Source organism: Neofelis nebulosa, chromosome 4 (assembly GCF_028018385.1).
Source record: "Neofelis nebulosa isolate mNeoNeb1 chromosome 4, mNeoNeb1.pri, whole genome shotgun sequence".
Taxonomy (NCBI): Eukaryota; Metazoa; Chordata; class Mammalia; order Carnivora; family Felidae; genus Neofelis; species Neofelis nebulosa.
This window is the reverse complement of record NC_080785.1, coordinates 92,673,158-92,697,594: the sequence shown is the minus strand read 5'-3', so window position 1 is coordinate 92,697,594 and position 24,437 is coordinate 92,673,158. Positions and strand designations below refer to the sequence as shown.

General features: G+C 38.5%; 1 protein-coding gene and 1 long non-coding RNA gene across 2 annotated transcripts in view; both read right to left on the bottom strand.

Moving 5' to 3' along the window:
* The window catches only part of LOC131511010 (uncharacterized), a 246,937-nt gene that overhangs the window by 86,869 nt on the left and 135,631 nt on the right, over positions 1–24,437 (bottom strand). The window lies entirely within an intron of this gene.
* LOC131511001 (B-cell receptor-associated protein 29) overlaps positions 1–24,437 on the bottom strand; it is a 55,718-nt gene that overhangs the window by 7,936 nt on the left and 23,345 nt on the right. The window lies entirely within an intron of this gene.

Below are 24,437 nucleotides of genomic sequence, written 5' to 3'. Positions count from 1 at the left end.
AGTGTCTGACTTTGGCTAAGGTCATGATCTCAGTTTGTGAGTTTGAGCCCTGCATCAGGCTCTGTGCTAACAGCTTGGAGCCTGGAACCTGCTTCAGATTCTGTGTTTCCCTCTCTCTCTGCTCCTCCCCCGCTCATGCTCTGTCTCTCTCTCCTTCAAAAATAAACATTAAAAAAATTTTAAAAATAAAAATAAAAAAAAATATACTTCATTGTGTATTTCTTAAGAACAAAGCTATTCTGTAACATAATCAGAGCATAGTTAGCAAATTAGGAAATTTAACATCAGTACTTTTTATCTAATCTGCCATTCATATTCCAATCTTGGCTACTGTCCCAATTATGGGTTTTTTACTATTTTTTTTTTGAGTCTAGATCCAGCCCTAGATCAAAGATTAGCATTAAGTTGTCACGTTTCTTTGGTTTCCTTTAATCTAGAATAGTTCCTCAGCCTTCCCCCTGCATTCTTCTTCCCTTTCGTAACACTGACATTTTATTTATTTTTTTTTTTTTTATTTTTTTTTTTTTTCAACGTTTTTTATTTAGTTTTTGGGACAGAGAGAGACAGAGCATGAACGGGGGAGGGGCAGAGAGAGAGGGAGACACAGAATCGGAAACAGGCTCCAGGCTCCGAGCCATCAGCCCAGAGCCCGACGCGGGGCTCGAACTCACGGACCGCGAGATCGTGACCTGGCTGAAGTCGGACGCTTAACCGACTGCGCCACCCAGGCGCCCCAACACTGACATTTTAAATAAAGGCCACTTTTTTTTTTTTTTGAAAGAGACAGAGAGCATTGGGGAGGGACAAAGGGAGAGGGGAGACAGAGGATGTGAAGTAGGCTCTGTGTTGACAGCAGAGACCCTGACACGGGGCTCGAACTCACAAACCATGAGATCATGACCTGAGCTGAAGTTAGATGCTTGACTGACTGAGCCACCAAGACACCCTCAGGCCACTTTTTTCTTAAATGGAATGTTTTTCATTTTGGTTTTGTCTGATGTTTCCTCATGATTAAATTCAGGTTATGCATCTTAACTTACATACAAATGATGCTGACTGTCTCTCAAGGTATCACATCCAGAGACCCATCTGCCTCTCACTGGTTTTTCTATTTATACTTATTTTCTTCTTTGTAAACTAAGAAGCAGTGTGTGGGAAGAAAAGACTATGTAAGTATCTTGCTCCTTATGAAAACTATCCCCTCATAGTTAGCACCCATTGAAAATTCTTGCCTAAACCAACCTTTATTGTGATGGTAGCACACTGGTGATTTTCCAACTTCACTATCTCATCCACATTTACCAGTCAGCATTCTACTCTAAAGAAGGGCCTTCCATTATCCATCCACCCATCCATCCATCCATCCATCCATCCATCCATCCTAAGTATGAACACATAGGTTATGTTTTCAACAGTTTATAATTCATAACTGCACTAGCCAGATATGGCTAGTGGGAAGGCTGTCAAGCTGGCTCTTATGTCCTCTCACTATGTCCCTATCATTTTTTGAGTACCCTAGTTTCTTGCATAAGATGTTCCAGTCTTACCCTAACTGTTTCCTGATTCATCCTAGACTCAAGCATTATAGTACAGAATTTATTAGAATGGACTGCTTTTGAAAAAACTGAGAGGGGGATATTTTATTATACTAAGGGATGAACAGCCCATTTTCCTTAAAAGCAAAGACAATCACTTTCTTATATAAAATTGAAAAATTTAGGGGTGTGGGACACTTAAAGGCTTTACCTCAAGATGATACACAAAAATGGATCTATATTAGCCTCTGTCTACCAAGGAGGTATAGTGTAAGACAGCAGTTAAAAATAAGTTAAAAATAAGCAGTTAACTTCTAAGATAGAAGTTAAACATACATACACACACACACACACACACACACACACACACACACACTAACTTAGCACATTGTAGAGAAGGTAATGAGTAAATGTGTAGAAAGGAAGAGTAGCACAAGATGGACTGGATAAATTCTGGGAATCCTGAACTAACTCTACTCTACATACAATTCTGCATATGTAGTCTTTAGAAGTTCTGAATTTGTAAACATTTTAGGGTAGAAGTTTAAGTAAAAGAAAGTGGGATTTATAAATGTAAGAGTCATTTTTCTGGCACAGTTGAATGAAATTATAGGTTCTATTTATAAACAATCTGTTTCCTCTTCCTCTTGAAAAGCCATCATATGGGCATTTTTATATATAAGTATATAAGTCACTTTCAACTAAAGTGGCTTTTGTATTGGCACTTTCTAAGACAATGTTGTCAAATTAAACTTCTTGTGTTGTAGAACATTTAGTGGACAATACAGATGTAGAACATCTGTGCTAATATGGCAGCCACTAGCTATATGTGGCTATTAAGCACTTTAAATGTGGCTAGTGCAACTGAAGAATTTAATTTTAAATTATACTTAATTTTAATTAAATTTTGATTTAAACAGCCATGTGTAGCTAGTGGGTAGCCATATGGGATAGCTCTACATTATAATTTCTTTCATGATATTTTTATAGATCCATAACTAAGTTAGACATTAAAGGCTAAATTTAACAAATTTAATGTTGTCACTTGGTAAGGGTAGAGGTTAGGTATGGAAGAGAGATCTTTGATAGTGGTTAGATTTCACTGGAACCACAGTCACAACATGAAGGTTTTCATATTAGTCTTTAATTTGGGTTCTATAAGGCATTTCCTAGAACCTACTTGAAAATATGAAACACAGTGTTAACTTCAAGACCTTACCATAAATGTTTAAAAGCCTGGATTTCTGGTGTATAAAAAGCAAAGAAGATTCTACAACTTAATAATGTCTTACTAGCCTACAATGATGGTCCAAGACGGGTCCAAGAGGGTCCAAGATGGTAGGAAAGGAAGACCCTGAGCTTACCTTCTCCCGTGGACAGTAAATCTATAGCCACATGTGGAATAATCCCCTCTGAAGGGGGTCTTGGATGAACAGGATGAACAGAGCCTCTACAACAGGGGATAGTACTGAGAAGAAGCAGAGATACAGTCTCACTAAGGAAAGAACCATATTCTTTTTTTAAATATATATATTTTTAATATTTTATTTATTTTTGAGACAGAAAGAGAGGGAAAGAGAACACATGTGAGCAGGGAGGGACAGAGAGAGAGGGGGCCAGAGGATCCGAAGCGGGCTCTGCACTGACAGCTTCGGGGATAACAGCAGAGAGCCCGAAGTGGGGCTTAAACTCACCAACCGTGAGATCATGACCTGAGCGAAGTCGGAAGCTCAAAAGACTGAGCTACTCAGGCACCCTGAAAACCACATTCTAGGAATGGCATTCTATGATACAGAAGGATCACAAAAGCATTGAACTTTTCCGTGAGGGGCAAGAGATTTGAGTTCCACATCAGGTACCCAAACCCTTAGATCCTGCACAGAAGAGATGGGCCTCCAAAACACCTGGCTTTGAAAAGCAATAAGGAATACGCCTAGGAAAACTAGAATTGCAGAGGGAAAAAAAACCCACTCTTAGAGTTCACATGTAGACTTACTTGACCCCAACATAAACACAAAAACACTGGATCAAAATTACATAGACTACAGGTGAAGGGGACCCACTTACTAATCTTGGAGCGCCTGCTGGAGAGACAAAAGGCAGCTAGGCGTCTGCTTGGGGACTTAAGACACTGGTGGCAGCCATTTTTGCTGTCTTGTTCTGCTGTACTGATTCCGGCCCCGGCGGATGCCATGTGGGAATCATCCCTGCATACTGCAAATGCCAGAGGGTGCCTACCGCTGGTGTCTTGACTACTAGCACATTTGTAGCAGTCAAGGCCAGGTGTATAGCCAGCTGGACTGGGAGCCAGACCCACTTACGAGTGTGCACACAACCGTTCTGCCCTGTCACATCAGGAGGGCACATGCAGCCCACACGGGAGACCTGCTTCTGGTGACCAGAGGAGATTAGGCTTCTTGGCTCCACAGGATATCTCCTACATAAGGCCACTCCTTTAACACTGGGAAATGTGTGTCGTGATGGGCACTGGGTATTGTAGTGTTGAATCGCTGGATTCTACACCTGAAACTTATATTTCACTGTATGCTAACTGACTAGAATTTAAATAAAAACTTAAAAAATAAAAAGAAAAAAAAAGATTGGGAACTGTAGCTGAACTACTGAACACCTAAAAACAAATACAGAGCTAGGCCAAATGAAAAGACACAGAAATGTGTTCCAAACAAAAGAGCAAGGCAAACCTCAGAGAAAAGAACTAAATGAAAGGGAATTAAGCAATAAAAGTGATAAAGAGTTCAAAATAATGGCCACAAAGATGATTATCAAATTTGGGAGAAGACTAGATGAACACACAGTAAGACCTTCAACAAAGGGAAAATATAAGAAAGTACCAATCAAATATAAAGAATACAATAACAGAATAAAAAAATACACTAGAGGGGATAAACTGAAGATTTGATGATACAGAAGAACAGATCAGTGATCTGGGTAGTGAAAGTCACCCAAACTGAACAGAAAGAGAAAGAAAGAAAGAAAGGAAGGAAGGAAGGAAGGAAGGAAGGAAGGAAGGGAAGGAAAAGAAAAAAAAGGAATTTAAAAATAAAGGCACTTTAAGGGACCACTGGACAACATCGAGTACTCACATTTACATTACAGGGGTTCTAGAAGGAGAAGGGAAAGAGAAAGGGGCATAAAACATATTTAAAGAAATCACTGCTGAAAAATTCCCTAAGCTAAGGAAGGAAATACATGCCCAGGTCTAAAAAGCAAGGCTCCTAAACAGATGAACTCAGAAGAGATCTACACCAAGACAAATTATAATTACAATGTCAAAAACTAAAAAATCTTAAAAGTAGCAAGAGAAAAGCAATTAGTTGCATATAAGGGAATCCCCATGAGGCAATTAGCTAATTTTTTTTTTAGATTTTTTTTAAAGTTTATTTATTTTTGAGAGAGACAGAGACAGAGCTTGAGCGGGAGACGGGCAGAGAGAGAGGGAGACACAGAATCTGAAGCAGGCTCCAGGCTCTGAGCTGTCAGCACAGAGTCTGACACGACATGGGGCTCAAACCCACAGACCACGAGATCATGACCTGAGCTGAAGTCGGATGCCTGACTGAGCCACCCAGGAGCACCCCCCCGCCCCCGCTTTAAAAAAATTTTTTTTTAATGTTTATTTATTTTTGAGAGAGACAGAGACAGAGCTTGAGTGGGGGAAGGGGCAGAGAGAGCGAGGGAGGGCAATGAGCTAATTTTTCAACAGAAACTTTACAGGCTGGCAGGGAGTGGCACAATATATTCACAGTGCTGAAAGGAAAAAACTTATAACCAAGAATACTCTAATCGGCAATGTTATCATTCAGAATTAAAGGCGAGATAAAAAGTTTTCCAACCAAACAAAAGTTAAAGGTTTACCACTACTAAACCAGCCTTTACAAAAAAATATCAAAAGGTCTTCTTTAAGAGGAAAAGAAAAGGCCATAACTAGAAATAAAAAAATATATACGAAAGAAAAAAAAATCTCCCTGGTAAAGGCAAACATATGGTGAAGGTTCAGCCATGTATAAAGCTGGTATGAAGGTTAAAAGACAAAAGTAGTAAATAAGCTATATCTATAATTAGTTAAGGATACACAAAACAAAAAGATGTACAACATGATGTAAAAAACATAAAACGTCAGGAGTGGGGACAGTAAAAATGTAGTGTTTTTAGAATTTGTTCAAGCTTAAGTGCTCATCAATTTAAAATAAACTGCTATATACACAGGTTGTTATATATGAATCTCATGGTAACCACAAATCAAAAACCTTTATTAGATACACAAAAAATAAAGAGAAAGGAATCCAAACATAACACTAAAAAAGTTACCATATCACAAGGGAAAAGAGCAATAAGAAGGGAATAGAGAACTACAAAACAACTGTTAAACAATTTTTAAAATGGCAGTAAGTAAGCTGGGGCTCCTGGGTGGCTTAGTCGGTTGAGCGTCTGACTTTGGCTCAGGTCATGATCTCGCGGTTTGTGAGTTCTAGCCTCGTCTTAGGCTCTGTGCTGACAGCTCAGAGCCTGGCCTGCTTCTGATTCCTGTGTCTCCCTATCTCTCTGCTCCTCCCCTCTTCACGTTCTCTGTCTCTGTCTGTCTCTTTCAAAAAAAAAATGAAAACAATAATTACTTAAAATTATTTTTAATGTTTATTTTTGAAAAGAAAGCTGGGCTAAGCAATACTTCTATCAGACAAACTAGACTTAAAACAAAGGCTGTAATAAGAGAGAGTATTACATAAAGATAAAGGGATCAATTAGAGAAGGAATTATAATATTTCTAAATATTTATGCACCTAACGTAGAAGCACCAAGATATATAAAGCAAATATTAACAAATGCAAAGAGAGAAACTGAAACTAACACTAGTAGGGGACTTTAGCATCCACTTACATCAATGGATAGATCACCCAGACAGAAAATTAATAAGGAAATATTGGCTTTAAATAACACATTAGATCAGATGAACTTAATATATACAGAGCATTCCATCTAAAAACAGCAGAATACACATTATTTTCAAGTATACACAAAACACCCTCCAGGACAGATCACATGTTAGGCCACAAAATAAGTCTCAATCAATTAAGACTGAAATCGTATCTAACAAGAGATGAAGAAGGGCATTATATAATAATTACAGGGTCTATCCATCAAGAAGAACTAACAATTATAAATGTCTATGCACCGAATATGGGAGCCCCCAAATATATAAAACAATTACTCACAAACATAAGCAACCTTATTGACAAGAATGTGGTAATTGCAGGGGGACTTTAATACCCCACTTACAACAATGGATAGATCATTTAGACACATGGTCAATAAAGAAACAAGGGCCCTGAAGGATACATTGGATCAGATGGACTTGACAGATATATTTAGAACTCTGCATCCCAAAGCAACAGAATATACTTTCTTCTCGAGTGCACATGGAACATTCTCCAAGATAGATCACATTCTGGGTCACAAAACAGACCTTCATAAGTATACAAGAATTGAGATCATACCATGCATACTTTTGGACCACAATGCTATGAAGCTTGAAATCAACCACAGGAAAAAGTCTGGAAAACCTCCGAAAGCGTGGAGGTTAAAGAACACCCTACTAAAGAATGAATGGGTCAACCAGGCAATTAGAGAAGAAATTAAAAAATATATGGAAACAAATGAAAATGAAAATACAACAATCCAAACGCTTTGGGATGCAGCGAAGGCAGTCCTGAGAGGAAAATATATTGCAATCCAGGCCTATCTCAAGAAACAAGAAAAATCCCAAATATAAAATCTAATAGCACACCTAAAGGAAATAGAAGCAGAGCAGCAAAGACACCCCAAACCCAGCAGAAGAAGAGAAATAATAAGGATCAGAGCAGAAATAAACAATATAGAATCTAAAAACACTGTAGAGCAGATCAATGAAACCAAGAGTTGGTTTCTTGAAAAAATAAACAAAATTGATAAACCTCTAGCCAGGCTTCTCAAAAAGGGTGATGACCCAAATAGATAAAATCATGAATGAAAATGGAATTATTACAACCAATCCCTCAGAAACACAAGCAATTATCAGGGAATACTATGAAAAATTATATGCCAACAAACTGGACAACCTGGAAGAAATGGACAAATTCCTAAACACCCACACACCTCCCAAACTCAAACTGGAGGAAATAGAAAGCTTGAACAGACCCATAACCAGCGAAGAAATTGAATCAGTTATCAAAAATCTCCCAACAAATAAGAGTCCAGGACCAGATGGCTTCCCTGGGGAATTCTACCAGACATTTAAAGCAGAGATAATACCTATCCTTCTCAAGCTATTCCAAAAAATAGAAAGGGAAGGAAAACTTCCAGACTCATTCTATGAAGCCAGTATTACTTTGATTCCTAAACCAGACAGAGACCCAGTAAAAAAAGAGAACTACAGGCCAATATCCCTGATGAATATGGATGCAAAAATTCTCAATAAGATACTAGCAAATCGAATTCAACAGCTTATAAAAAGAATTATTCACCATGATCAAGTGGGATTCATTCTTGGGATGCAGGGCTGGTTCAACATTTGCAAATCAATCAATGTGATACATCACATTAATAAAAGAAAAGATAAGAACCATATGATCCTGTTAATCGATGCAGAAAAAGCATTTGACAAAATTCAGCATCCTTTCTTAATAAAAACCCTCGAGAAAGTCGGGATGAAGGAACATACTTAAATAACATAAAAGCCATTTATGAAAAGCCCACAGCTAATATCATCCTCAATGGGGAAAAACTGAGAGCTTTCCTCCTGAGATCAGGAACACGACAGGGATGTCCACTCCCACCGCTTTTGTTTAACATAGTGTTGGAAGTGCTAGCATCAGCAATCAGACAACAAAAGGAAATCAAAGGCATCAAAATTGGCAAAGATGAAGTCAAGCTTTCGCTTTTTGCAGATGACATGATATTATACATGGAAAATCCGATAGACTCCACCAAAAGTCTGCTAGAAGTGATACATGAATTCAGCAAAGTTGCAGGATACAAAATCAATGTACAGAAATCAGTTGCATTCTTATACATTAATAATGAAGCAACAGAAAGACAAATAAAGAAACTGATCCCGTTCACAATTGCACCAAGAAGCATAAAATACCTAGGAATAAATCTAACCAAAGATGTAAAAGATCTGTATGCTGAAAACTATAGAAAGCTTATGAAGGAAATTGAAGATATAAAGAAATGGAAAAACATTCCGTGCTCATGGGTTGGAAGAATAAATATTGTTAAAATGTCAATATTACCCAAAGCTATATACACATTCAATGCAATCCCAATCAAAATTGCACCAGCATTCTTCTCGAAGCTAGAACAAGCAATCCTACAATTCATACGGAACTACAAAAGGACCCGAATAGCCAAGGTAATTTTGAAGAAGACCAAATAAGGAGGCATCACAATCCCAGACTTCAGCCTCTACTACAAAGCTGTCATCATCAAGACAGCATGGTATTGGCACAAAAACAGACACATAGACCAATGGAATAGAATAGAAACCCCAGAACTAGACCCACAAACGTATGGCCAACTCATCTTTGACAAAGCAGGAAAGAATATCCAATGGAAAACAGTCTCTTTAACAAATGGTGCTGGGAGAATTGGACAGCAACATGCAAAAGAGTGAAACTAGACCACTTTCTTACACCATTCACAAAAATAAACTCAAAATGGATAAAGGACTTGAATGTGAGACAGGAAACCAACAAAACCCTAGAGGAGAAAGCAGGAAAAGACCTCTCTGACCTCAGCTGCAGCAATTTCTTATTTGACACATCTCCAAAGGCAAGGGAATTAAAAGCAAAAATGAACTATTGGAAGATAAAAAGCTTCTGCACAGCAAAGGAAACAATCAACAAAACTAAAAGGCAACCAATGGAATGGGAAAAGATATTTGCAAATGACATATCAGACAAAGGGCTAGTATCCAAAATCTATAAAGAGCTCACCAAACTCCACACCCAAAAAACAAATAATCCAGTGGAGAAATGGGCAGAACACATGAACAGACACTTCTCTAAAGAAGACATCCAGATGGCCAACAGGCACATGAAAAGATGCTCAACAGCGCTCCTTATCAGGGAAATACAAATCAAAGCCACATTCAGACATCACCTCATGCCAGTCAGAGTGGCCAAAATGAACATATAAGGAGACTATAGATGCTGGAGAGGATGTGGAAAACGGGAACCCTCTTGCACTGTTGGTGGGAATGCAAACTGGTGCAGCCACTCTGGAAAACAGTGTGGAGGTTCCCCCCAAAATTAAAAATAGACCTACCCTATGACCCAGCAGTAGCACTGCTAGGAATTTACCCAAGGGATACAGGAGTACTGATGCATAGGGGCACTTGTACCCCAATGTTTATAGCAGCACTCTCAACAATAGCCAAATTATGGAAAGAGCCTAAATGTCCATCAGTGATGAATGGATAAAGAAATTGTGGTTTATATACACAATGGAGTACTACGTGGCAATGAGAAAGAATGAAATATGGCCCTTTGTAGCAACGTGGATGGAACTGGAGAGTGTGATGCTAAGTGAAATAAGCCATACAGAGAAAGACAGATACCATATGGTTTCACTCTTATGTGGATCCTGAGAAACTTAACAGAAACCCATGGGGGAGGGGAAGGGGAAAAAAAAAAAAAGAGGTTAGAGTGGAAGAGAGCCAAAGCATAAGAGACTCTTAAAAACTGAGAACAAACTGAGGGTTGATGGGGGGTGGGAGGGAGGGGAGGGGAGGTGATGGGTATTGAAGAGGGCATCTTTTGGGATGAGCACTGGGTGTTGTATGGAAACCAATTTGACAATAAATTTCATATACTAAAAAAAAAAAGACTGAAATCGTATCAAGAATCTTTTCTTGGGTGCCTGGGTGACTCAGTCGGTTGGGTGTCTGACTTTGGCTCAGGTCATGATCTCATGGTCTGTGAGTTCGAGCCCCACATTGGACTCTGTGCTGACATCTCAGAGCCTGGAGCTTGCTTTGCATTCTGTGTCTCCCTTTCTCTCTGCTCTTCCCCTGCTGGCTCACTGTCTCAAAAATAAATAAACATTAAAAAAAAAAAAAAAAAGAAACGTTTCTGACCACAATGGTATGAAAGTAGAACTCCATTACAAGAAAAAAACCTGGAAAAAACACAAACAAATGGAAGTTAAATAATGTGCTACTAAACTACTAACAGGTCAATTAAAAAAATCAGAGGAAATAAAAAAAATACTTTGAGACAAATAAAAAGGGAAATACAGTGTTCTAAGATCTACAGGATGCAGCAAAAGCAATTCTAACAGGGAAGTTTATAGTGATACAGGCCTACCTCAAAAAAAAAAAAAAACCAAGAAAAATCTCAAATAAACAATCGAATCTTACACCTAAGAGAACTAGAAAAAGCAGAACAAACACTGCCCAAAATTAGTAGAAGGAAGGAAATAATAAATATTAGAGTGCAATTTGTGAAAGAGAGACTAAATAAACAATAGAAAAGATCTATGAAACTAAGAGCTGGTTCTTTGAAAAGATAAACAGAATTAATAACCTGTACCCAGATTCATCAAGAAAAAGTGAGAGAAGATTCAAATAAAACCAAAAATGAAAGAAAAGTTACAATCAGTACTACAGAAATACCAAGGACTATAAAAGAATACTATTAAAAATTATGTGCCAACAAATTGGCCAGCCTAGAAGAAATGGATAAATTTTTATAAACATATAATCTTCCATGACTGAATCAGAAACAAATAGAAAATCTGAATAGACCAATTACTAGTAGTAAAATTAGAGTAATAAAACTCCCAACAAACTAAAATCCAGGACCAGACAGCCTCACACGTGATTTCCATCAAACATTTAAAGAAGAGTTAATCCCTAATCCTCCTCAAACTATTCCAAAATAACATAACATAAAAATGAAGAGGACAGAAAACTACCAAATTCATCCTATGAGGCTAGTATTACCCTGATACCAGAATCAAAGACACTACAAAAAAAGAAAACTATAGGCTAATATTCTTAGTAAGTACAGGTGGAAAAATACTCAACAAAATATTAGCAAACTGCATCAATACTTTAAATGATCAGACACCATGACCCAGTAGGATTTATTCTAGGGATGCAAGGATGGTTCAATACCTGAAATCAATCAATGTGATACACCACATTAACAAAATGAAGGCTAAAAATCATATTATCATCTCAAAATATGGGAAAAAAGCATTTGACAAAATTCAGCATCCATTTATGATAAAACTTTCAACAAAGTGGATATAAAGAAAATGTATCTCAACATAATAAAGATCATACATGACAACCCCAGAGCTAACATCACACTCAACAGTGAAAAGCTGTTTCCTTCTAAGATCAGGAACATGACAAGGATGCCCACTCTCACCACTTTTATTCAACATAATATTGGAAATCCTGGCCACAACAATTAAGCAGAAACCCATTTCTTTCTCCCTTCCTCTCTTCTTTCCTCCTTCCTTTCCCTCCTTTTGTCCTCTCTCTCTTCCCTCCTTCCTTCCTTTCTCACTCCCACTCTCTCTCTCTTCCTTCCTTCCTTTTCTTCTTGTTCTTTTCTTTCTTTCCTTCCCTCTCTTTCTTTCTTTCTTAGAGAGAGAGAAAACACGACTGGGGGAGAGTGACAGAGGGGAAGAGAGAGATCTTAAGCAGGCTCCACACTCAGTGAGGAGCCTGATACAGGGCTCAATCCCACCACCCTGGGATCATGACCTGAGCTGAAATCAAGAGTCACTCAAATGATTGAGCTGCCCAGGTGCCCCAAGAAATGGCATTCAAATTGGAAATGAGAAGTAAAACTGTCACTATTTGCAGATGATATGATACTATATATAGAAAACATTAAAGCCTCCAAGAAAAAACTATACATAGAACTACCATATGATCTAGTAATTCCACTTTTAGGTATTTAGCCAAAGAAAATGAAAACACTATTTTGAAAAGACATATGCACCCTTATGTTCATGGCAGTATTATTTATAATAGCCCAAATTTGGAAGCAACCTAATGTCCATCAATAGACTAATGGATAAAGAAAATGTGGTATGTATACACACACAGACACACACACACACACACACACACACACAATGGAACATTACACAGTTATAAGAATGAAATGTAGCCATGTGTGATAACACAGATGGATCTAGAGGGTATTATGCTAAGTAAAACAAATTAGACATAAAAAGAAAAATACCATATAATTTCATTTACAGGTAGAATCTAAAAAGCAAATGAACAAACAAAACAAAAACAGATACAGAGAACATACTGAGGGTTGCCAGAGGGATGGGGATGTGGGGGAGATGGACAAAATAATTGAAGGGGATTAAGAGGTACAATCTTCCAGTTATAAAGAAGACATGGGGATTAATGTACAGCATAGGGAATACAGTCAATAATACTGTAACAACTTTGTATGGTGGTAGATGGTACCTAGACTTATTGTGGTGACATTTTATAATGCATATAAGTATCAGTTTATTGTATTATACATCTGAAACTAATACAATACTGTCTGTCAATTATTCTTAAAAACCAAGAATGTTGGCCAGGAACTTGTATTGAATAGGAGTTAGTCCTAATGTTAAAAATGATTTGTACTTCTGATGCATAGGGGCACTTGTACCCCAATGTTTATAGCAGCACTCTCAACAATAGCCAAATTATGGAAAGAGCCTAAATGTCCATCCACTGATGAATGGATAAAGAAATTGTGGTTTATATACACAACGGAGTACTATGTGGCAATGAGAAAGAATGAAATATGGCCCTTTGCAGCAACGTGGATGGAACTGGAGAGTGTGATGCTAAGTGAAATAAGCCATACAGAGAAAGACAGATACCATATGGTTTCACTCTTATGTGGATCCTGAGAAACTTAACAGAAACCCATGGGGGAGGGGAAGGAAAAAAAAAAAAAAGAGGTTAGAGTGGAAGAGAGCCAAAGCATAAGAGACTCTTAAAAACTGAAAACAAACTGAGGGTTGATGGGGGGTGGGAGGGAGGGGAGGGTAGGTGATGGGTATTGAGGAGGGCACCTTTGGGGATGAGCACTGGGTGTTGTATGGAAACCAATATGACAATAAACTTCATATATTGAAAAAAAATGATTTGTACTTAAATTTCTTACATGAGTAAATTACTCAGGAAATTCAATAAATCTTAGACATCAACTCATTAGTTACCTAAAGAGATCATTTTTCTCATGAATTTTTAGGAGACAGAATCAATCAGGTGGTCCTACACATCTGTAAAAGAAGCTGAAAAACCGATTTTCAGCCTATCTAGAAGTTTCTCCTGATCACTACAGGGATGAAGGTATGACAAATCAAATGCAGGCAAATCCTGTTTTTTTTGGCACTTATCAAGCCAAGGCATGAACTGTGTTTCCTATGTTGTTTTGTATTTCAGTAGATGTAAATAAGCTGTCTTATTAATATTAATAAACTGTCTTATTTAATTCACTCCAATTAAGAGAGGCTGTTATTGTCTAGGATCCTTCTGGACTGTTTCCCAGTCCTTTCTCTATCTCTTGTTTTATAAAAATTACAATATTCTGTTTTGGATGCCTTCTACCTCCTTCTGGAACTGCCTTCGTGACTAAGGGATTATATAAACTTGTTATCTGACATTTGCATTTGCTTATTTCATCTTGAACTATTTTATTCAGGAAGCAGCATTTATAGGAAAGACATTATTAAACAAGGAAGCTTGAGGTGATACAGCTAAGTCACTATTTCAATTTTCTCATCTGCAAAAATGAGTTGCTATCACTTGCTGGTGGCTTTCTGGAAATGTGGAGATATTTCATGAGAATACTGGCCAGATTCAGTTAGAAACGTGGTTATGTCCTAGTCACTAGGAACTTTCTGAGGCATATGCATTTGTTATTAATATAGAGAATAACCCCAATTAATGTTATAGTGACATGTAGTAAGCCAAAATGCTGTGTAAAATATTTGTGTAAAAGGACCAGTAAGTAGGCCAAAAATATTTGTGGTTTTACAAAATGCTAAACTTACATTTATGGAGCTATTTGCAGAGTGGGAGAAGCTGGTGAGACAAATACACTGTGTAGATGTATCACTATGATTTTTACCTGAGATTAACAGGAACTACTAGCTAAGCTCTGCCAGGAAATCGAAAACAATTTTTAGAGGCATTAACAGGACAGCTAAAGTTGGCTGTTGTACAACAGCAACAAGGATTGCACCAGAGGAAACCATTTTTAATTTGAAAATTTTCCACACATTCAGTGTTGGTTTCTTTTCAGTTTACTTGGTTTTATTTCTGAGACCTTGAGAGTGTGATATATTAGAGTTGTTTAATACTTAATTTTCACAGGTACTATTCTTTTACCAGTGATCAATGACTGGACCGTTAATCTATTATAATGCCTGCAAGATACTAGGAAACCAGACACACAAACTTTGGTTCAGTAAGAAACATAAACTGTGTGTGTGTGTGCTTTTAAGTTTATTTATTCTGAGAGAGAGAGAGAGAGCGAGCGAGAGAGCGCACAAGTGTGTGAGGGATGGGCAGAGGGAGAAAGACAGAGAGAATCCCAAGTAGGCTCTGTGCCCTCAGCACACAGCCTGATGGGGGGCTTGATCTCACGAATCATGAGATGATGACCTGAGCTGAAACCAAGAATTAGATGCTTAACCGACTGAGCCACCCAGGCGCTCCAGTGGTTTAAATTTTATTACTTTTTTTTTTTTCGTACATGCCTATATTGTCAGATATATGTAGGTCAGGTCTGTTTTATTCATCACTTCAATTGTCACCCACTCTCTTTTAAGCTTACTTACATCTGCTAAGCTTTTTGATTCTACTTTCTTTATAGCTCATCAGTCCATCCACTCTATCTCCATCACCACTGCCCTCATCTTTGGTGTATTATTTCTTCTAATATTTATTTCTTTGAGAAGAGCACGTGGGCAGGGGAGGTGCAGAGAGAGGGACAGGGAAAGAACCCCAGGCAGACCCTGAGCTGTCAGCACATGGGGAAACCAAGAGTTGGATGCTTAACAGACTGTGCCACCCAGGTGCCCCCCTCATCTCTAGTTTAGATTCCTGAAATGGATTCCTCACTTAGTTCCCTGGCTACTCGCATTCACTGGCCACAGTATTGTCAAAGTGATTGCTCCTCTGCCTAAGAACCCTCCAACAGTGCCCCCCGGTTGTAAACACATAAACATGAGGGCCTTCATGATGGATCCTAGGCCTACTGTTCCCCTCACCACTGCTGACATCTTATTTTATGCTCCAGCCATCACACTGGGCAACTTGTATTTCAAAAGTGCCATAGTCTTTTAGTTACATGCTGCTCATTTTGTTCAAACATCCGTGCTCATCTCCCTTCACCTCCCTGCCTCACTCATTTGCTCCCATTTCCTCTGGCTAACTAACATGTATCCTTCAAAATGTCAAGAAATTGTCCTTAGTTGGTTAAGCATCTGACTTTGGCTCAGGTCAGGATTTAGAGGTTCGTGAGTTTGAGCCCCACATCGGGCTGTCTGCTGTCAGCACAGAAGCTGCTTCAGATGCTCTGTTCCCCTCTCTTTCTGCCCTTCCGCCGCTTGTGCACTCTCTTTCTCTCAAAAATAAATAAACGTTAAAAAAATAAAAGAAAAGAAACTGTCCTTAATCTCCACTGTTGGCTCTACTTCACCCTGAGCTCACCTTCAGCATAGCACCCACCATGCTGGGGTGCAGCTATTTCCCCTAGAGTGTGGCCTGCTCAAGAAACAGAGCAGTGTCTTATCTCTGTTCTGAGCACCTAGCACAGTGCTTAGCACATGGAAGGTGCTTAAAATATGTTCCTTGAAGGAAGTCTAAGCTTTAAGCATCTGAAAAATTCACTTGTGTGGAACCAGTTCATTTCCTGAGATTGTGATAAATGTCAGGTAAACAATGAGGTGCCACTTTATTCACCTGACCGGAATCTTGGTTCCAACTAAAAACAATTCTATCTTTAATAAAAGAAAACAAAACATTCATTCCAATGATGGAATGAGTAAGTCACGGGGATGAAAAACACAGCATAGGAAATATAGTCACTGGTACTGTAATAGTACTGTATGGTGAACCGATCAGTGGTAGCTACACTTGTGGTAACACAGCATAAGGTACAGAGTTGTCGAATCACTATGCTGTACACGTGAAACCAATGTGACATTGTGTGTCCACTATACTTCAATTAAAAAAATCTTCAAGAGAGCTGGAGTCACAAAGCAAACAGACCATTTAAAAATATTTTGATAAAAATATAATCATGTTACAAATATCTCATGCTAACTGAAAATTAAAAACAAAAACCAAACAGTATTACAGAATCCAGTTCAATTAAAAGAAACAAACAACCTAAAACACTGACTCTAAAAATGAGGCTGGATATTGCAAGATCAGCCTGGAGCATCTTGTAGTGTCCAATAACAAGGAAGTACTCAAAAAACAAACCCAAGACAAAACAAATCCACAATAATGGATGGGGATATGTCAAAGGGATGCGGAAGCCAAATAAAAGAGCTCTCAATGGCCAGAGAGCTAGAACAACTTGAGCAATAAAAATAAATAATAAAGCAGTGTTAAATTACATTCCAAAGTATAAAATGAATACCCCTAACTCCATACTGGCATAAATAAAAGAAGAAATTAACAAATAAGGGTAAACACAAATCTGTGCAGGAGAATTCCAAATATATGTAGATACTCCACCCTCAAGGAAGGTAGCCGTTTCTTAAGGGTGGGCTGTGAACAGTGACTTCCTTCCAAAAAATACACTATAGATAGAGGGAATAAAAAGGGTGACTTTACAGTAGAGAACCCTGACAAATACCACCAAAGCCAGGTGATCAAGGTCAACACCAACAGTGATAAATCATGTTGGTATGTATTCTTAATGTAATGTGATGAAAATGGCACTTTACTTCTGTGACTTCCACCTCAAATCCCATAACCCTAGTCTAATCATGAGAAAAACATCAGATAAATGCCAACAGAGAAACATTGTATCAGTACTGGTTCATTAATTCTATATATGTACCACATTAACATATACCATCAATAATAGAGGAAACTGAGCGTGGGGTATATGGGAATTCTCTACACTTTTTTTTTTTGTAAATCTAAACTATTGTTTTTAAAAGTTTATTTACTTATTTTGGAGGGGGGGTGCAGAGAGAGAGGGAGGGAGAGAGAATCCCAAGCAAGTTCTGCATTGTCAGCGCAGAGCCCGACGCGGGGTTCAAACCCACAAACTGTGAGCCGAAACCAAGAGTCTGACACTCAGTTGATTGAGCCACCCAGGTACTCCAAATCTAAATTGTTTTAACATAAAAAATTTATTTAGGGGGCATCTGGGTGGCTCAGTTGGTTAAACGTCCAACTCTTGATTTCAGTTCAGGTCGTTATCTCACAGACTGTGGGTTTGAGCCCTGTGTTGGGCTCCATGCTGATGGTGCAGACCCTGTTCTGGATTCTTTCTCTCCGCTCCCTGCCTCTCAAAAATGAATAAAATTTTAAAAATATATTTAAAAAAAGTACAATGGGAATACAACACAACAAAACACGATGCATACAGGATCGGATAGAACATTCATTATTCATTATCAAATCTTTTGATGTTTTTCAATTATGTATTATGTATTATAGTATGTATTAAAAAAGACAAATGGCAAGTACCAAGTGATGATATTTTAAAAACTTAGTGAGCATGGAGAAGGTGAGTAATGGAAAAACAGATATTCTAGTAAAGAAACATGGGCTTAATACATTAAATATTTAGAATTCGGGTTCATAAGAAGAGTTGCTATGCAATCATGTATCAGGGTCATTATGTACAATAAATATAGAAGGGCAGTGAGCATTAAGCTCCTTAACAGTGATGGCAAATCTTTCCTGTTTCATCAAGAATAGGAGGAATAAATGGGGTACCTGGGTGGCTCAGTCGGTTGAGCGTCCGACTTCATCTCAGGTCATGATCTCGTGATTTATGGGTTCAAGCCCTGTGTCGGTCTCTGTGCTGACAGCTTGGAGCCTGGAGCTTGCTTTGGATTCTGTGTCTCCCTCTCTCTCTGCCCCTCCCATGCTCATGCTCTGTCTCTCTCTGTCTCTCAATAATAAATAAATGTTAAAAAAAAAAAAAAAGAATAGGAGGAACAAAGACGATGTTTCTTTTTGTCTCTAACTGCTGAGATTCCGGTTGTTTGTGACATAAAAGATGAAGTTGTTACAGAGATGAAACTGTCCCAAGACAAGGGAGTTACCCACGCATCTGTTCCTTCAAAAACTCACTAGGCATGAGGCATTTTTGTGAATGCTGAGGATACAGGGAAAAGATAGTTAGGGTCTCTGTTCTCACAAAACCCATTTTCTAATCTGGGAGGAAGACACACAATACACAGATCGATGAAGCGCTAAGTGTCATGCAGAAGTTAAGACAGAGGGATGGCACAGTGACTGCTTGTACAGTCACATTAGACTGGGCAGTCAGGAAGAATCCCTTCTTAAAGAGGTGGAATTTAAGCTTCTATCAATTCTGTCTGCCTGAGAGAACCTCTAAGTAATGACACCCCAGTAGTAACGGGCACATCCATGATCCAGATCTTATTTTCCAAATACCATTCTCCACTTAGAGGAACCAAGGCTCATTGGAGAAATGATTGATTCAAGGGCTGGAGGAGGAAAAGTATAAGGTGAGCTTGGAATATTTCTTTTAATACCAGAAAGAAAGTGCTTACGTCATGGGGACATGACAAGATGACACGAGGCCCAACTTGAGACAGTCTGCCAAAATCAGAGACAATCTGAACAAAAAGCATAATGCTCATAATGGGTTGTGACCCACCAAATGTATTAAACAAATACCTAGAGGATAAAGGAAGATTCCTCCTTATAACAGGGTGGCATCTCACAAATGTAGAAGGAATAAGGGAATTAGAAAATCAACGTTTGGAAAATATCCAAACGAGTGAGAGAATGCTACCAAGAAAGTGAGAGGAAAGGATGATGCAAATGTGAAGTGTTACCATTGGGTAACTGAGTGTGGGGTATAGAGGAATGTGCCCATCTATTCTTGCATCTTCCCTGTGAGTTTGAAATTATGCCTGAATAAAAAGTTCAAAGGAAAATAAGAAATTGAGTTATGAGTAGAGCAAGAAAAATGGGGCAGTAACTGGAGGAATATGTGATGAAGGGAAGTTTCTGTTTTTATTTTTTTGGGTAGGATATCCCAGAGGATGCTTGTAGGATGACACGAATTGGTGCTTGAATAACAGCAGAAACAAAGCCCTTGAGATTGGGACCCCTAGCACTACATGAGGGATGGAAACTGAATGTACTAGAACCCAAGGACAGGCATAAAGCTTGAGCCCAGCTGCAGGAGGATAGCAGTTTGATGGTGAGAAGATGAAGTTTTTGTCTGATTAATTCTTTGTGCTAATGAAATGGGGTGAACTTAGAATTTCAAAGTGAGAGGAGATCTGATAGTTTTGGGAGAGTGGAAAGGAGATTTTATATAAATGTAATAGGACTGCCAAGTAGTGTCGAGGGCCCCTTAGAATTTAGTGACCATTTATTTAAAGCAAGAAGTTGGTCCCTTCAGCAATGCTGATATGTTTGGGTGCAGGTGCCAAACAGGTGAATATTTGCTTATTACCAGGGTTAGGTCCTTGAGGGACCAGGGAGCAGAGAGCAGTGAAGGAGTAAGGAGATGAAGGAGATGAGTAGTTAGCAAGAACAGAATTAGGATAAGCTAAACTGGATAAGGGGGGGAAGAGAGGGCACCAAAGTCAGTGTTTGGAACACATGATGCATGCTGCGGACAGAGTTGATTTAGACGTACCCTGTTTCTTCACAGCACTCAGAATCTAGTAAGAAAGGTAAACGAATAAAAATATAATTTCTACAGAGCATGCTGTTAAATAAGCAACTATGCAGCAATACGGAAGCCCACAAGGTGGCCACTCGATCCAGCTGCAAAGGCGTCTCAGGGAGGCTTCTTAGACATGGCAACGTTGGAGCTGAAGGATGAGCACAGCTACCAGTGGGAATGAAGGAAGAAGGACGGAGACCCGCAGGCTTGGGCAAAGGTGAAAAGCAATGACACACCACTGTAAGGAGATCTATCAACTACGATATTTAATGAAGTAGGAGTATAAAATTTAGATTGGACAAGCCTGGGGGGACAACGCTGGAGATGATGGTGGGAGCCAGATCACAGAAGATTATGTGTGCCATCCTGGAGAGCTATAAAGGTGGTAGGAACCAAGAAAGAGTTTTAAATAGTTCAGAGGCATAGAATCTGATCTCCAGTGCCAAAAAACTACTCTGGTGGCAATATGATGAAGGCACACTAAAGGTATAAAGACTACGTGGGGACATGATTTAAAAGACTGCTCACTCTGCAAGAGGAGGATTAAGACATTTTTGGAATGGAAACAAAGCTGCACAACTAATTATATCATACAGTAAACATTAATAAATAAAGCCAAATATAGATCCATTTTTCTCCTGCAAAGAACAAAGAGGAAATGAATGATTACTTTGCATATACTACTGCCTGCCCATACATTCTGGGCTACTGGGAATATTAATGAGGTTCATGGAAAAGTGTTTTCGTGTTTTAGGAAACACGTGGACTTAGGGCATGTTAATACTTATGAAGATTACTGGTCCTCTGGACCAGGGAACTGATAAATAGACTTTCTAATTTCATAAATCAAATCAGCCCCACTGCATGTGCTGTTGGCAAAAGGAACATCAGTACGTGCATAAAGACTTCCTCCATTAATCTTAGTTAGGTGCTAATATGTTTAAGAAAACAATTATGGATCTGTTAGTTAGCAAAGGATAATTATAAACGATATTAATATGCTGGCTTTCCACTTAAAAAGCAGGATGTACATTGTAGGCAAGGCACTGTGTAAGTAGAGATTATGCAAACTGCTATGGAAAGGGTACGCTTTATAAAGCAATTTCATGTGTAAGCAGAGGCAATGCATGAAATCTAGAAGAAATGTCAACCTATCATATAGGAGAGTTGAAGGAGTCAACAATTTGCTTTGACTATAAACAGAGAACTAGCTTTACTATACATATGTATCTGTACTTTCTTAAATTATCTCATTAATATTCAACTAGCATTGATATGCACACCAAATTTTATAACAATATTGACAGCAGAAACAATTTTTTTTCTGCATCAGTTTTTTTGTCTCATTTACACTGGAAAAGGTACTCTTCTTTATTTGAAGACCTTAAGGACAGGTTGCCAAACTATTTCTATAAAGGGCCAGATAGTAAATATTTTTTTCTGTGCCATGTAGACTCTGTCTAGTCTACTCAACTCTGTAGTCATAGAAAATATGTGTACAAATAAGCGTGGCTTTGTTCCAGTACAATTTAATTTATAAAAGCAAGGCAGCAGGCAGGATTTGGCCCATAGTTTGCCAGCCCTTGTCCTAAAACAACACTTGTAAGTTTTATCAGTTTCTCTTAAACCATAAATTTACTCAGAAGAACTATAAAATAAAGTTTCAGAACATGAGAGGAGGGCCCAAATCATACCAAAAATTTTAAGAAGTCTCCTAAAAAGTTTCCTATTTTAACTCTATCAATTTTCCTTATAGAAAGAACAAAGGCTATCCTTTCCAGAAAAGGAGTGTTTCAAGGAGATTTAATTTTAGGAAGAAAAGGGTTTTTTCTTCCTTTAATTTTCCAGATTATTTTCCTTCCCGATTGCTCTGATCCAGGAACCTGAAGAGGGATAATTTGGAGAAGATGACAAATTTAATTTTGGAGGTTGATCTGAGACTCCGGGTGGATTTTCACATGGAGATGCCCTCATCAGACTACCCTCTAATGCAAAACTCTTGCTCCAGCTTCGGAAGCAAAAAGAAATCCATCTCCTTGGTGTTCATCACTCAGAAATACTGGGTATTTAAAATACGTGGGCCCAAGTGATATCTTTCCAAGATACCCACAGAAAAGAACAGTGCTATTAATTTACTTTGGTTTTGTAAACCAACCTCAGATCTGATTAGTAAATGAACAGCTCAAACATCTACCATCGCGTGTTATAGCACTGATCAGGCTCTGAAAGGTCTTTTACTCCTTTTCAGTTTAGAAGCTCATAAAAGATTTTATCTTCAATTTGATTGCCTTTTCATTATGATATATCAGAAAGGCAATATTACATGGATTTGGAAAGTAAGAGTCAGAAAAATTATCCCTTAACTTGAGTAAAATGCTTTAAATTAGGTTTCACAAAATTTTTTAGGTTGAAAATTAAGGAATAAACTTTTCTTTTTCGCTTCAGTCATTCCCTATTTCACTTGGAAACTCTTCTGACAGAAATAATAACAAAAACAACAGTAATAATGGTAAAGCCTAGTGATTTGAACACAGACCAGGCACTGGGCTGTGTGCTTTATATGCAGTGACTCCATGAAGAACTACAGCTTAGAGTAAGTACCTTCCCGAAGGTCACAGAGAGGCTAATACACAAAAGCTGGTCTCAAACAAAGCCTGAGTAACTTTAAACTCCGCACTTCCAAATATTACACACTTTCGGCATCTTTAAACAAACTGTGCAAGAGAATTCTTTAAAAAAAACACTTACACATTTAAGAGTTATTTTATTCTTTCTTCCCTATCTAAATCTTTGTCTACAAAGTATTTGGTACAAGACTATTTCTGGCTCTACATTGTCTTGCTAAAACTCTGCTGCTGCCTCTATGCCTACTTGAGAACAAATGCTGGATCTGTAAGCATGGTACTCACGGACCCCAGACCTTATCTCAGATTCCTTGCCAGCCTCATTACTCTTGCCACAAGCCTGGCCATAAACCATCTGCTCAGGCTCCGTGGCCTCTCATCCTTGGATTGTGTGCATTCCTGAGGCTAGGGGAAGACACAGCTCATCTCTGCTTCTGAAATCCCACTCATCTTTGAGACCAAGCTCAAATGACATACTCCCCCATGCATTTTTCCTCACCTCTGCCAGTGAGAATGAAGCACTCTCTCCTCTGTGCTACAACAGCCCTTTGTGTTAAACTCCCCTCAGTTCGGTTATCCCCTTGCCTCACCTTCTTGTTACCAGTTATCTACCTTTCTCACTAGATATCCTTGAAGACTGGGATAACAATGTATCCACCTTGGTGTCCCTCACAGCATCCAGCACAATACTTTGTAGGCAGCAGGTATGAGTAAAAGTTCATAGATGAAACTGAGCAAAAACTCCATCTTGCTAAAATCCTCTTAATATGTAACCCTTAGGAACATGTGGCCAACTGCAGAATCTCAAATCCTGGGAAGCGATCCCATAAAAACTGTTGAGTATTTGGTTCATGTAGGTTGTGAGGACATTCTATGAAGCAGAAGAATATCCTATGAATCTAGTGTAGAGGGCAAAGGGAGTTCTGGGAAAATCATTTGAAGATTTCCTGAAATACAAACCTTCAGAAGTGTTGGGAATATAAAATTGACCCCAACAGCAATCTCTTGTCAATAACTGAGAAGAAGTTTTCAAATTTGGAAGAAAAGATGAAACTGTGGAAATCCGTGAGGTAGTCCTGGGAGAGAGGAGGGAGCATGGCTGAACAAGAGCCTCTGCTTCCCAAGCTTCAGATTCCTCATATATCCTAACTTCTGCCAACTCACATTAGCCATACACTTCTCATATACTCTGTTCCTTCTTGCAATTTCAAAATATCTTTCAAAGATATTTAAAAATTTTAGAAGAATACACTTAGAATTTGTATTAGTAATATCTTCGTGGCCATCAGTAGGCTTAATATTATTAACACACACTGCAAAGCAGAGGTATCTGA